Raw genomic sequence first — 15,324 nt, 5'->3', positions numbered from 1 at the left:
GGGTATTATTCTGTATGTTAGTAAATTGAACACCAATTAAAAAAAAAATATTTAAAAAAAAAAAAAAAAAAAACTCAAAGACAACCTACAGAATGGGAGAAGATATTTGCAAATGACATATCAGATAAAGGGCTAGTTTCCAAGATCTATAAAGAACTTCTTAAACTCAACACCAAAGAAACAAACAATCCCATCATGAAATGGGCAAAAGACATGAAGAGAAATCTCACAGAGGAAGACATAGACATGGCCAAAAGCACATGAGAAAATGCTCTGCATCACTTGCCATCAGGGAAATACAAATCAAAACCACAATGAGATACCACCTCACACCGGTGAGAATGGGGCAAATTAACAAGGCAGGAAACAACAAATGTTGGAGAGGATGCGGAGAAAAGGGAACCCTCTCTTACACTGTTGGTGGGAATGTGAACTGGTGCAGCCACTCTGGAAAACTGTGTGGAGGTTCCTCAAAGAGTTAAAAATAGACCTGCCCTACGACCCAGCAATTGCACTGTTGGGGATTTACCCCAAAGATACAAATGCAATGAAACGCCGGGACACCTGCACCCCGATGTTTATAGCAGCAATGTCCACAGTAGCCAAACTGTGGAAGGAGCCTCGGTGTCCAACGAATGATGAATGGATAAAGAAGATGTGGTTTATGTATACAATGGAATATTACTCAGCTATTAGAAATGACAAATACCCACCATTTGCTTCAACGTGGATGGAACTGGAGGGTATTATGCTGAGTGAAGTAAGTCAGTCGGAGAAGGACAAACATTATATGTTCTCATTCATTTGGGGAATATAAATAATAGTGAAAGGGAATAGAAGAGAAGGGAGAAGAAATGTGTGGGAAATATCAGAAAGGGAGACAGAACGTAAAGACTCCTAACTCTGGGAAACAAACTAGGGGTGGTGGAAGGGGAGGGGGGCGGGGGGTGGGGGTGAATGGGTGACGGGCACTGGGGGTTATTCTGTATGTTAGTAAATTGAACACCAATAAAAAATAAATTTAAAAAAAATTAAAAGAAGTACCTCCCAAATCAGCAGGCAGGAAGAAGCCCAAGGGCTCCCCTGGACTTAAACCGCCCACCTCAGACTTTCCCACAGGAGCCTGACAGTGGGAGTGGGGAACAAATGGATTGACTTTCTGGTAGACACAGGGGAGACATATATGGATTTCAAGCCAATTCAGGGTTGCTGGTTTATTTTAAAAAGACATGTCTTTGGAGTTCTCGACATCACACATCATACAGATAACCAGCTTTATCTACCCCCCAGCCCCTCAAGTTCTAAACTCACTTGATTTTCAGTTCTGTCTGCCTTACAAGCCCTTGGGGTAGATGGTAGGATGTGCTGCGCTCCAGTCACAGTTTGTGAGCCTGGATTGGTGGTGATTGAAATAAACCCCTCTGTCACCTTTATACAAAGAAACCACGGTTGCTGTCTTGTTATACAACAGGCATAAAAAAAGAAAATGAGAACTACTTATCCCTTGTTCCCCCTGGACTGACCCAGACGCTGGAGGGTCCATGCTTGAGGGAGGGCTCTACTCAACTTTGCTGTTAACTCAGTGGATTCGTTAAGTTGTACCTGTTATGATTTGTCCACAGAAACTACTTAAAATGGTCGATTTTGTCTGTCTCGTATACTTTTCATTGTTTTTTTTTTTAATTTTTATTTATTTATTTATGATAGTCACAGAGAGAGAGAGGCAGAGACACAGGCAGAGGGAGAAGCAGGCCCCATGCACCGGGAGCCTGATGTGGGATTCGATCCCGGGTCTCCAGGATCGCGCCCTGGGCCAAAGGCAGGCGCCAAACCGCTGCGCCACCCAGGGATCCCTACTTTTCATTGTTAAGAGCAAATAGGTAAAATAAAAGAAAAATATTTATAGGTAAACCTTTATAATCGCTTCCAAATCTTTGGTGACCTGAAACTTTGAAGTTGTTCTAAGTTAATTGATAAATTGGGTTGAATTCATCAGATACCTACGTCTTTTTAGCATAAGGTAAAATGTTAAAGCATGAATCATTAAGACACCCAAGGTGGTTTTCTCTTTTGTTTTGTTGTGTTTTCTTCTTCCTCCCCTTTCCTTCCCCTCCTTTTTTCTTTTTATCTTTTGTCTTATTCAGGAAAACTGCAGACACTTGGGTGCATTAGTAAACATGTTTCATGCTTTCTTAAAAATTGTATTATAAACACACACACAAATGCTGTTTCTAAAAACTATGATATGTATTCATACATTTGCCAATCTAAAGAATTCTGGTACAATAGACAGTGTGCCATTGGTTCCTGCTAACTTTTAACTGGAGACTGGGGTTTCTAGGAGTTAAAAGTCTGCCACATGGAGGACACCTGGGTGGCTCAGTGGTTGAGCATCTATCTGCCTTTGGCTCAGGGCATGATCATGGGGTCCAGGATCGAGTCCCGCATCCAGCTTCTTGCGGGGAGCCTGATTCTGCCTATGTCCCTGGCTCTTTCTCTCTGTCTCTCGTGAATAAACAAAAACTTAAAAAAAAGAAAGATTCTCTGTATCTCTCTCTCTCTCTCTCTCCCTCCCTCCCTCTCCCCCTTCCCCCCCTTCACACAGGTGCATTCTCTCTAAAAACTGTAAATAAATACAATTTTTAAAAAGTCTGCCACATGGAATCAAGACTGCTGGAAAATGATAAGAAAAACAATTCCATGTGTGAGAAGGTAGGAGAAGTATAGAAGAAGTACAAGGTGTAAGAATACGTTTTTTGTTAAGAGAAAAGAAAATAATTTTGTCCTGAAATGAGCCTGGCTATTCTTTTTAAGATTTTATTTATTGGGGATCCCTGGGTGGCTCAGCGGTTTGGAGCCTGCCTTTGGCCCAGGGCGCGATCCTGGAGTCCCGGGATCAAGTCCCACGTCGGGTTCCCGGCATGGAGCATTCTTCTCCCTCCTCCTGTGTCTCTGCCTCTCTCTCTCTCTCTCTCTATGTCTCTCATGAATAAATAAATATTTATTCATGAGAGACACAGAGAGAAGGCAGAGATATAGGCAAAGAGAGAAGCAGGCTCCCTGCAGGGAGCCCAATGTGGGACTCCATCCCTGAACCCCAGGATCATGCCCTGAGCCTAAGGCAGAGGCCCAACCGCTGAGGCACCCAGGTGAACCTATTTTTGTTTTAAAGATTTTATTTACTTATTCATGAGAGACACAGAGAGAGGCAGAAACAGGAGAAGCAGGCTCCATGCAAGGAGCCTGATATGGGACTCCATCCTGGAACTTCAGGATCATTTCCTTGAGCTGAAAGCAGTCACTCAAACTGCTGAGCCACCCAGGGGTCCCAGAGCCTGGCTATTCAGAGAAAGAAAACTTAAGACTGACTCAGAATGAAAAAGGACATTGTAGAAGGGGTTTCTGAGGGGGATGGAGTGACTGGGTGACGGGCACTGAGGGGGGAACTTGACGGGATGAGCACTGGGTGTTACATGTTGGCAAATAGAACTCCAATAAAAAAATATACAAAAAAAGACAGAGACTTTTTGAAAAGGAATCCTATACATGGTCAGGACTGACTGAGATTGGGAGAAGTAATTTTTATAAGTACACTGATATATCATTGAGATTTGGCTCTTCTCTGTTAAAATGACAAAATTTTCCTCATTGTTAGTCTACTCTTGATAAAAGATTGTGAACAGAGAAGAAAAGACTTTTTTTTTTTCTTTTCCTGCCTGAAACAACCGGTTTTTACATTTGTTTTTATCCGGTCTTTACCTAAGTAAGAGAGTGAAAACTTCTCAATATTAAAGGAGCTACATTTTGGTGACAACTCTATAACCAACTGTAGATTCTCCTAGGGCCACCTTGGTGAAACAGACACTGAAGTTTTCAGTTTTGTAATGATCCATGATCCTTTGTAGGCACGTGCCTTGAAAACTTCTGAGATGTTGGTTGGTTGGTTGGTTGGTTGGTTGGTTGGTTGGTTGATTGGTTGGATGGTTTGGCTGGCTGGCTGGCTGGCCATTCGCTTCTTCTTTCATTTGGTCATTGATTTTCAACAGATTCGCAGAAAGTCAAACCCTAAATAGAGTTTCTTGACTAATTAATGTACTTTACCTGCTATGTTAAGTCACATGAGAAGCATTGTCAAAGAAATAATGATAAGCCCTCTTAGATTATATTGGGTGCATGAATGCTGTCGCTGTTCCAAAAATTTAATTAAATTCCTAAAGTTGTAACATGTCCTGGTACAGTGCCATCACTCGACATTCGAATTGTTAGAGTCCTGTGTGTTACAAAAAATAATCAAATTTTCTAATCGACTGCATTATAATGAACTCTCATTGGGTCTTTAACCACGTCCGTCCGTTGTTGACTACCCTGTCATTTACAGGTATTGTTCTGATGCTCTTGCAAAAACATGGTCCAATTTCCAGAAGATTCACAAAAAGGACTTTTGACAAATACCCTTCTCTGGTCACCCTGAGATCATAAAACTACAGTGTGAATTGCCAGAACTAACGAAAAAGCTGCATTCAAAGAGAACAAAAAGGAACAACATGGAACTGAATGAGTGAAGGACAATGATGACCGTTTTGAATGACTATTGTTCAAAACATTGTTGATCCCCTGATGTTTCCTCCTCCAGATTGAAGGAAACTTTGTCTCTAGAGATATCAATAACTTACAGAAATTTTAAGAAAACGTTGTTTTGTAAACAAAATATTGATCTTTTATAGCAATTGTAAATTGTCTGTGTAAGTTCTTTGGGAATCTGTTTTCATTGTAACCAGACATCGTTGGAAGGATTGGTTGCATTACCAAGGCCTTGAGTAGAATGGCATCTGTTTGTTTTTGTTTTTGTTTTTGTTTTTTTTATTCTTCCTCCCCGCTCCTCTCCCCCAACCCTGGTTTTATTTTTCAAAGTAATCTCTGCTCCCAACGTAGGGCTCAAACTCACAATCTGGAGGTCAAGAGTTGTGCTCTCTACTGACTGAGCAGGCCAGGTGCCCCAGGAATCCCGTCCTTAAGACACGTGCATAGACTCAGATAGGGTCAGACAGCTTTGAGGAACTCAGATCAACTTTCTGGAGCCAACAAAACCCCTTGCAAAATGTTGGCTTAATACCTTTCTTACAGAGTTTGCCTCAGCCTTACCAGGTGAGTCAAGAGTGCCACCTCCTGGCAGATGAAACCAAGAGTCAGAGGCTTAACCGGACCAAGTCTCCCAAGTGCCCCTAAAAGATGCTTTGAAATGCTGAAGTTCTTCCTTCTTGTCTTGCCTTTACAGGGATGATGTCAGTGACCACGTCTGTCTACCTGGAGAGGAAGAAAATATTCCAGATTGCTGAACCCTGGTTTTGCACACGGTGGACTACAGGATCCGCTCAAACTTGACCCAAGAACTCCCTTACTCTGAGCCAAGAACAGGGGACTTGTTTTGTTTTTAAGTTGTGGTTAAAAATAGACATCACGAGGCAGTCCGGGTAGCTCAGCGGTTTAGCGCCGCCTTAGGCCCAGGGCCTGATCCTGGAGACACACACACAGAGAGAGAGAGAGAGAGAGAGAGAAACAGGCAGAGGGAGAAACAGGCTCCATGCAGGGATCGAGTCCCACGTCAGGCTCCCTGCATGGAGCCTGCCTCTCCCTCTGCCTGTGTCTCTGTGTGTGTGTGTGTCTCTCATGAATAAATAAATGAAAATCTTTGAAGATTTTTTCAAAAAAATAGACATCACCTATAATGGAGCATATTAGCCATTTCTAAGACTAGAGTTCAGCAATATTAGGTACATTCACATCCTCCTCACCACATTATCTTTCCATTCCATTTTTTTTTATTTTACTTTTTTTTTAATTTATGTATTTGGGACACCTGGGTGGCTCAGAGGTTGAGTGCCTGCCTTTAGCCCAGGGTGTGATCCTAGAGTCCCTGTGGATAGAATCCCACATCCGGCTCCCTACAAGGAGCCTGCTTCTCCCTCTGCCTATGTCCTGCCTCTCTCTCTCTCTCTCTCTCTCTCTCTTTGTTTCTCTCATGAATAAATATAAAATCCTAAAAGAGAGAGAGAGAGAGAAACCAAACCAAAAAAAAATTTTTTTTAAAGGAAAAAAAAAAGGCTTTGTGCATGCCAAAGGAATGTCTATGCCTTGTTTTCCCTTTTCCCTTAATATCCTGGACCAGCTCATGATCAAAATGTACCTCTTTTCCAGCGCCCCGAGACTGTCCTAGATTGTCCTGGATTTCTGTAGTGAATGCCTATTTTAACCCCCTTCCTCACCATGCCGCCTCCCCACCCTGCCCGTCTGCAGTACGGCTACGTCTGTGATGCCAAAGCTGATGCTCTTATGGGCACTACTTGCCTTTACACCGATGTTCCCCACGCCTGTTGGTACGTGCTGAGAGGGATTGTGTTTGCACTGTTCTGCAGGCGTGTGTCAGACACCCCCTTCCTGTCCTTCTGAGCTTTGTTCGTATACTTGGAAGAACAGAAGAAAAATGGTGCATCCATTATTGTTCTAGGAGTCCTTGCCTGGACTCTGTTCTATGGTCCCTCCCTGACCTCCGAAATGTGTGAGTCCCCCTGGGAGCCCCGCGCGTCTAGTTCGACCCCCTTTCCAGGCAGCAGCAGGCCCGGGCAAGTTTTCCAAGGCTCCCCTGGGAGGCCGGGGGTCGCGCGGTGCCCGGCCAGGTGCCCCCGAAGCCCTCTGCTGTCCCCCGCCAAGAGGCGAGATCCGAGTTGGGCCGGGAGGAGGTCGGTGGCCGGGCAGCCGGCGGTGCGCTCACGGCCTCGCCATCCGGATCCGTCCAGCTGTCGTTCACTCCGGTTGCCGCCGGTCATCTGGCGGCCGCTTTTGTATAGCGTGTTCCCTCCAGAGCATCGGCGCCGTCCACAAGGGAAGGGATTTGGTGGCGGTGCCCAGGGCTGAGTTCCAGGAGGCCCGCAGCCCGAGCGAGAGCGTCCGGCTGTCCCTGTGGCATCAGCGCGCGATCCGCTCGCCGGAGATTGGACCTCCAGGTGTGCGGGGGAGCAGCGCCCACGCTGCCACCGCCCCCTCCTCGCCCCGGGAGGACCGTGAGGGGCCGCCTGCGTCAGTCAACCAGCACCCGTCGGTGCTCCCTCCTCTGCCCACGCGGACCGACTCGGGTCGCTGAGATGGAATTAGATGGGCCGGGTCCTCGGCCCAGGAGCCTGGACGCAGTCGGTCCTGTGGCTTCCTGCGGCTTCGGTCAGCCCTCGGGCGGGCCTTCCGTGTCACGCGGTCCCCACCCCACCCCGTGCCCCGCCTGGGTGATGGGGACCGGTCTTAGCCCAGAGGGGAATCTGGCGCATGGCGGGACGGGCCCCATCGCAGGCGCGCCTGCGGTCCCATGTGTCGGACCGAATTTCGTCACCAGGTTTTCCAAGGCCCGCGCGACGGTGGGGCCCGGACCCGGCGCCACATTGGCCCCGGCTGTGATTCCCGTGAGGTCTGGCCATCGGGGGTGCCTCTGCCCGTGCGGCCCCCTGCCATCCCCGGCCCAAACCGGGGTTGGGGACCGGCATGGAGCGGTCCCGGGGGCCACGGAAGGAAGGTGCCTCCTCAGAACTTTTTCTGAGTCTCAGTTCCCAGCACGCCCGGGGTTAAGGCAGACGCCTCCGGGCCAGTTCCACCTCCCGCAAATCTCCCTTGCCTTGTCCTCACACTTCCGGGGTCGACCAGATGGCCCTAGGGGCTCCGGAGGTCGAGAGTGATGGGACAGGGCTTTTGAGGCCAGTGGCTGGGCTGCGGTCCCTGCCAGCCCGCACGGCTATCTTCTTGCCTGAAACAAAGATTTTTGTTGTTGTCGTTGCCACATAGGTTGCCTTAGAGCTGTGGGCCTCTGGGCACGTGCGGGGTTCCAGGCTTGACCCTGCTGCCAGGCCTGGCTCTGTCCTCTCTCACTGGAGCCTGAGCCGTCCGCCTGGGCCTGTGTGCCAGCTCTTGCGCCTCCAGGTGGCCCAGGTCGTGGTGTCACCTGTGGTCTCTGGCACCCCAGGGCGGTGTGGGCAGGCGGCGTGGGTCTTTTACACCGTGCGCTCCGTGCCATGAGCACCTGGCTGTTAGCCGCGACAACCCGTGTCCCGCAAGGCTCTGTACCACGTGTCAGGCATACTCCTTGCCTCTTGGGTTGTCTGGCCGCTCTCGCCCCTGGGGTCGAGGGGTGTCGGTGAGGCTGAAGCAGGTCCCCCCTGGTGGCTGTCCTCCCCGGGCTTTTTCTCCTAGGGAGCCCCTCGGGCCGCGTATGCCCTTACTCCTCCACGCCCGCTGGCTGTGGCGGTGCGTGGGGGACGCGGGGGGTGGGTGTAAACTCCGGCCAGACCCCGCCCTCCCGCCTTCTTTGCCTCCGGTCGCTGGCGGGACCAGGGTCCTCTGACTCAGCGAACGCTCTCGCCGGCCTTTCCAAAGGCCTTTGTGGCGAGCGGCCCTTCCGACGGCGGGGAGGGTGGGCCGCACGCCGCGCTGCTCACCGCCAGGCGTGCTGAGCGCGTTGCGCGGAGCCCTCCGTGGTGCCCCTGGAGCGCTCCAGGTCGTCACAGGTGCCTGAGGCCGAGCGGTGGCTCCTTTCCCTTTCCCGCGACTCCCCTTGGGCCGCCGCTGTTGGTGGCGTGTCCGAGGAGCGGGTGGTGGAAGTCGGCAAGGGAGGCACACCCGCTCGCCTGGCAGGGGTGCAGGCGCCTCGTGGTCCCCTCGCCACGCAGGCGGGGGGTGGTGGGACTTGGACTTGGCGGGGCGCCTGAGCGCCCGCGGCGGGATTAGCCAGCGCCCTGGCGCGTAGGTCGTGGCAGTCTCCGTCTCTCTCCTCTGCCTCGCGGGCTCGAAGGCTCGAAGGTCCCCTCTGGGCGGTTACGCAAGCCCGCCGGGTGCGAGGGAGCTGGAGGCGGTCTCCTGGAGAGGACCCCGGCTGCAAGCGCTCAGAATTGCCCTAGGACTGTCCCTTGCACGAGACCTATCCAACGCCCCCCCAGCCCAGTCGTCCTGGAAACGCCGTTTCGCGGGGCCCCGCTTGGGGAGACGAATGGGTAGGGGGCGACGCGCCCGCCGTGAGAAAGTCTTCTCTAGCGATCCGAAGGGGTGCCTTGGGGTACCGGAACCCCAGCCGCTGCCCCTCCTTTGCGCGTAGTGTGGCCACGAATGCGGGGTGACTACCGTTGCGTGCTGGGCAGAGCTCTCTCCCTCCGGGAGGGGTCTGCCGCCCCGCGGCGGGCCGAGCGCCGCTCTTTGCCTACCGCGACCTGTGCCTTGCCCCTTCGCCTCCCCGCTTGGAGCTGGGGGGAGGATCCGCCCGGGCTTGGCCGGCGTCCAGTGCGGGGTGTTGCCCGAATGCGTGCGAGTGTGCGCGAGGCCGCCCCCCTCTTGTGTATGGGAGGGGCTGGGGGCCCCCCCAAGCGCCCCGCCCTCCCCCGTGACCCTCAAGCGGCTGCCTCCCCGCCTGCTCCTGACCGGAGTTGCCGGCAGCTGGCGGCGTGGCGGGCACAGGTTTGGCCGCTCTCGCCTGGAGGCGTTTCCCGGGTCCTGACTCCAATGGACCAGAGGGACGGGCGGCGTTCGTTTATCAGATCGAATCCAACCCAATCAGCGCCCCCCCCCAGCTGGGGGGGGCGGGGGCGGTTGGCTTTGGTGACTACATAACCTCTGGCCCATCGCACTCCTCCCCCACCCCCGTGGCGGCGACGACACATTCAAACGTCCTCCCTATCAACTTATGGTAGTTGCCGTGCCTACCTTGGTGACAAGGGGTGATGGGGAATCAGGGTTCGATTCTGGAGAGGGAGCCTGAAAAACGGCTACCACATCCAAGTAAGGCAGCAGGCGTGCAATTACCCACTCCTGATCTGGGGAGGTAGTGACGAAAATACCAGGATTCTTTGAGGCCGTCATTGGAATGAGTCCACTTTAAATCCTTAAAGGTGAAAAAACAAACAAATAAATAAATCCTTAAAGGTGGATCTATTGGAGGGCAAGTGTGGTGTCTGCAGCAGCTGCGGTAATTCCAGCTCCAATAGTTTATTAAAGTTGCTCCAGTTAAAAAGCTCGTTGTTGGATCTTGGGAGCGGGCAGCGGTCCTCCGCTAGGGCAGCCACCGCCTGTCCCAGCTTTGCCTCTCGGCGGCCCCTCGATGCTCTTAGCTGAGTGTCCCCCAGCGCCTGAAGCATTTACTTTGAAAAAATTAATGTTCAAAGCAGGCCCAAGCCGACTGGATACCGCAGCTAGGAATAATGGAATAGGACCGCGATTCTATTTTGTTAGTTTTCGGAGCTGAGGCCATGATTGAGAGGGATGACCAGGGGCATTTGTATTGTGCCGCTAGAGGTGAAATTCTTGTCTGGGCAAGACGGACCAGAACGAAAGCATTTGCCAAGAATGTTTTCATTAACCGAGAACGAAAGCCAGAGGTTCCAAGATAAGCAGATACCGTCCTAGCTCCGACCTTAAACGATGCCGACCGGCGATGTGGCAGCGTTATTCCCATGACCCACCGGGCAGCTTCCAGGAAACCAAAGTGTTTGGATTCCAGGGCGAGTATGGTTGCCGAGCTGGAACTTAAAGGCTTGGCGGAAGGGCACCACCAAGAGTGGAGCCTGCGGCTTAATTGGACTCCACACGGGAAATGTCACCCAACCCGGACACAGATTGATAGCTCTTCTCAGTTCCGTGGGTGGTGGTGCTTGGCCATTCTTAGTTGGTGGAGCAATTTGTCTGGTTAATTCCGGTAACAAACGAGACTGTCATTCTAAGTAGTTACACGACTCCCAAGCGATTGGCGTCCCCCAGCTTCTTAGAGGGACAAGTGGCATTCAGCCAACCGAGATTGAGCAATAAATAACAGGTCTGTGTCGCCCTTACATGTCCGGGGCTGCATGTGGCTCAGCGTGTGCCTACCTTATGCCACCCCGGCATTCATGATGGGTATCGGGGATGGCAAGGATTCCCTATGAACAAGGAATTCCCGGTAGGTGGGGGGTCATAAGCTTGCGTTAAGTCCGTGACCTTTGTACACACTGCCCGTCTCTACTACCGACTGGACGGTTTAGTGACGCCTTCCGGATCGCTCCCCGCCCCCCACCCCCGTGGCCAACGTCCTGGCAGAGTGCTGAGAAGATGGTCCAACTTAACTAGAGGAAGTAAAAGTCCTAACAAGGTTTCCATTTGTGAACCTGCAGGAGGATCATTAATGAGAATGCAGCAGCGGCTGGCCTGCGGGTGCGGGCTTCAGCTTGCGGAGTTTTCACCGCTGCGGTGCGGGCGGGCCAGCGTGCTGCCACCTGCGAGCCTCGGGGACGAGAGAAGCGCGTATGCACCGGGGGAAAGGGGTTGTGTGAGGCAGATGGAAGAAGGGTCGGGGCTGCCTGGAGGCGCAACCGAGCCCAGAGACTCGACGTCCTCGGGCGGGGGCGGGGGCGGGGGCGGGGGCGGGGGCGGGGCGGACGGCGGTGATCGCCCAGAGGGAAGGAGGGCGCCGGCGACGACTTCTGGTGGGGGGAGGCGGCCCGTGCCCTCCTCCCGTGGCCCTGGCGGGCGGGGGGGGGGGGGGATCTTCGACATCTTCCCCTCCCGGGGCTGCCGCCGCGGGGTCCGACACCGCCCCTTCGGCGGTTGCGGCTCGTCCTTCTGCTCCATGGCCCCCTCCACACCCCGCCTTCCCCGCGCAGGTTGGTCAAGGGTTGTGGGGGAGGCGCGCACCCCCCCGACCTTCGCCTTCCGCACTGGTCGTCCCTAGTCACGGCCGCGCCCCACACGGGGCGCGCTTGGCCCATCTCGGGTTGTGCGACAAGGCGGCAGGCCCCCCGCGACGTCGGGGGCGCTGGGGAAGGGTCGGGTCCGCCCGACCCCGGGGGGCCTCGGAGCCTCGGCTCACGCGGGGGGCGCCCGCCCAGGAACGTTCTCCCGGCCAGCGGACTGCTGCTCCGCCCCCGCCCCCCCGCTTAGCGCGTCTCCCTCCTCGCCCGCCGCCCCAGCCCTGGGTCATCCCGTCGCCTTCTCCGTCCCCACCTCCACCGCCCCTACTCGCGCGCCCTGCCCGCTCGCGCCTCGCTTCCCGCTGCAGCAGCCCCGCACTCAGGCGACAGAGGCCTGGGTCGCGGATGTGGGGAGCGCCGGGCGGGGGCGGGATTCTAAGGTGCCGTGGCGGGGCCTGCGTCCCGGGCCGGCAGCGTCAGGGGCTCGTGCCCCTTGCGGAGTGTTGGCCGCGCCCGGTCCCCGCGCCGTCGTGGCGGCCGCCTGTGCCCTCGTTCCCCCGTAAGGCCTCGCCCGTCCCGCACCCCCGTCCAGGTACAGCGCGCGTCCCGGTCCCGAGGTTTAAGGACCCCTTGGGGGTCGCCGTCCGCCTCAGGACGGGGCGGTCGGGCCAGTGGGGACAGTCCCTTCTCCCCCAGACTCCGCCGCCCGAGCCCTCTCCCAGGGCTGGGATCGTCGCGGCCGCCGGGAGGGGCTGCCCCGTGGCCGTCAGGCCGCGCGCCGGCGCATGTGCCCCGCGTCCCCGTGTGGGGCGGCGCAGGTGGGAGCCCCTGGGCGCCTGTGGGGTTGTCCGAGCTCATCCCCCCACGCGCGTGCGCGGGGTCGGTGGCCGGTCGCCCCGTCGTCCGACCCTCCAGAAACTCTTGGAGTGTGAGTGTGGTGTCGTGCTTTCCGGGCCCGCGGGAGGCTCCCTCCCGGAGGTGCCGAGCCAGGGGCGGGGCTTCCCCTCCGCTCCAAACTCGTGGGACTCCGCGGAGGATCGCTCGGCTCCTGCGGTGATGAAGGACGCAGCTAGCTGCGGGGATTAATGTGCCCCGCAGGACACACCGATCAGGGAAACGGCAGACGCACTTGCGGCCCCGGGCTCCTCTCGCGGCTACGGCCTGGCCTGAGCGTCGCTGGGCGATCAATCGCCGCCCCTCGGGAGTCTTGTCCCCGCCTCCCGCCCAGGGGGTGGCGCGGCTGGGGGTTCCCTCGCGAGGTCCGTGGTGCGGACGCTCCGTCCCCCTAAGGGCAGACTCGGAGGCCGCCTCCGCCCCCCCACCCGGTCCCCGCGGCTCCCGGCCCACCCCCGCCCCGCCTCGCCCCGCCTCGCCCCGCCGGGAGCGTGCGGGGACGGTGGGCGGTGCGTGGGGTCGAGAACCGAGCGGGCGCCGGGGCGGGGGGGGGTGGCGCCGCCTCCGAGGAAGGGAGAGAGAGGCGAGAGCTCGCGACGAGGGCGGTGGCTGCTGCGGTTCCCTCTGGGGGGATCCCTCGCGCCACCCGCGGCCTTGGCGGTCACCCGGGTTGTGCTTTGGGGGCGGCTGTGTCCCGTGCCGCTGGCGGGTCGTGGTCAGTCGAGGTGCGGGCGGCGGCCGCGGTGATCCCGGCCGCGTTCCCGTCCCCCACCCTGGCCCGCGCCGCCCCTCGCCTCCCAGCGGGCGATCCCGGCCTTCCCCCTGGCGGTGTGTCTCGCGCCGAGGCCGAGGCCGAGTCGCGCGCGGGGCGGAGACTCCGGGACACGAGAGCCCCGGGGGCGGCCGGCGGGACACCACGGCGCCGCTGCACGCTTCACCGCCCCGGGTTGCGGCCGCGCCGCGCTCCGCGCCGTGAGCCCCGGGTGCTCGGGGTCCACGGGGAAATAAGGGTGTCAGGGGGAAGGCGCCGCCAGTCCGGCGCCCGGCGAGGAGCCTGCGACAGAGTGAGCCGGGGGATGTCGCGGGCGGAGGAGGAGGAAAGCCGGGTGTCCCGCGGGTGGCGCGGCGGCGGGGTTGTTGGCGGCTGGGGGCCAGGGTGACCGCCGTGCCTCGACGCCCCCCTGCCCCCGCTGGTGCCCTGGTGCCCGCGCCTCCCCTCGCGGCGCACACACCCTCGCTCCCCTCCTTTCCCCCTCATTCGTCCTCTCCCGGTCCTCCAAGCCCGGCAGGGCCCTCCGCCTGCACCGCCGGCTCGTGCTTGCATGCCCTCCGCCTGCACCGCCGGCTCCTGCTTGCATGCCCTCCGCCTGCACCGCTACCACGTGCTTGCATGCCGGGGTCCTCCGTGGGGCCGGTTGCATCTCCCTCCCCTCCTCTCCCGGCCTCACGGCCCCTCGCGCCCTGCCCTGGGCGTGCCCTCTGAGATGGAGGCTCAGATCAGACGTTGGCGACCCACTGAATTTAAGCATATTAGCAGAGAAAAAGAAACCAGGATTCCTTTAGTAAGGACGAGTGAACAAGGAAAATCCCAGCGCCGAATCCCCGCCACTCGGTGGGGCTCAGGAAATGCGGGTATGGAAGACCCACTCCCCGGCGGTCTTCTGATCCAGGCCCAGCCCGTGCAGGTGTGAGGCGTGTAGCGGACCCGGCGCACTGGGCCCTGGTCTCCCCGGCGTGGGGTTGCTTGGGAATGCAGCCCAAAGCGGTGGAAACTCCATCTAAGGCTAGAAGTACCGGCACAAGACCCATAGTCAACAGGTACTGTAAGGGAAGATTGAGAAGAGCTTTGGAGTGAGTTCAAGAGGGCCATTAAGAGGTAAATGGGTGGGGTCCACGCAGTGCACCCGGAGATGCAAAGCCGACGTGGGTGGCCCTGCTAGTGCTGGTGCCCTGGGATCTTTCCCGCCCCCAGTTCCTCCCCACCGCTCCCGTGTGGTCCCTCCTCCCCTGAGGGGGGCTCCAGCGGGTGCGGGGTGGGGGGCGGAGCTGGGAGTGGGGTCAGCTGTGGACCGCCCGTCTCCCTTCCCCCCGCTGGAGACTGCTACGAGGTGGCACATTTCCACCTTGGCGGTGCCCCCGGATCCGCCCTGGGAGGGCTGGGAAAGCCATTGGGGATGGTGGCTTGGGGCCCACCCACCTGGTGTTACAGCCCCCTGGCAGCAGTGCTCGAGGAATCCCCAGCGGGCCCAGCTTACCGTGGAGGCGCTCTCCCCTCTCCCGGCGCCCACCTCCGCGGTGGGGGCGGGGGTGCTGGAGGAGAGGATTGGAGGAATGGGGTACCTGGGTGATGGACATTTAGGAGGGCTTGTGATGTAATTAGCACTGGTTGTTGTATGGAACTAATGAATCACTGAACTCTGCCTCTGAAACTAATAATATACTATATGTTAATTGAATTTAAATAAAATATCTTAAAATTTTAAGATTATTAAAGGGCTTTAAGGTATTGTAGTGGTAGCGTGTAAGGACTAGTAGGCGGCCTTGTAGTCCAGCTTGTTTTTTAAAAGATAGGATATGGGACTCCTGGGTGGTTCAGCGGTGAGCATCTGCCTTTGGCTCAGGGCGCCATCCCAGAGGCGGGGATGGAGTCCCCCAGCAGGCTCCTTGCAGGGAGCCTGCTTCTCCCTCTGCCTGTCTCTGCCTTTCTCTGTGTGTCTCTCATGAATAAAATAATAAATAAAATCTT

The 15,324-nt window shown here is 56.5% G+C and overlaps 1 non-coding gene and 1 pseudogene across 1 annotated transcript; both read left to right on the top strand.

The window, feature by feature from the left end:
* Positions 1 to 9,492: 9,492 nt before the first annotated feature.
* On the top strand, positions 9,493 to 11,179 carry LOC144322857 (18S ribosomal RNA). The gene has a single exon (XR_013388471.1). It is a non-coding gene; the product is annotated as an 18S ribosomal RNA (ribosomal RNA).
* Positions 11,180 to 12,707: 1,528 nt separating this feature from the next.
* Positions 12,708 to 12,860, top strand: LOC144322859 (5.8S ribosomal RNA; annotated as a pseudogene).
* The last annotated feature ends 2,464 nt before the right edge of the window (positions 12,861 to 15,324 follow it).

This window comes from Canis aureus, chromosome 10 (assembly GCF_053574225.1).
Source record: "Canis aureus isolate CA01 chromosome 10, VMU_Caureus_v.1.0, whole genome shotgun sequence".
In the NCBI taxonomy this organism is placed as follows: Eukaryota; Metazoa; Chordata; class Mammalia; order Carnivora; family Canidae; genus Canis; species Canis aureus.
The sequence above is the reverse complement of the archived record's forward strand: the minus strand, read 5'-3'. Positions and strand labels throughout refer to the sequence as shown.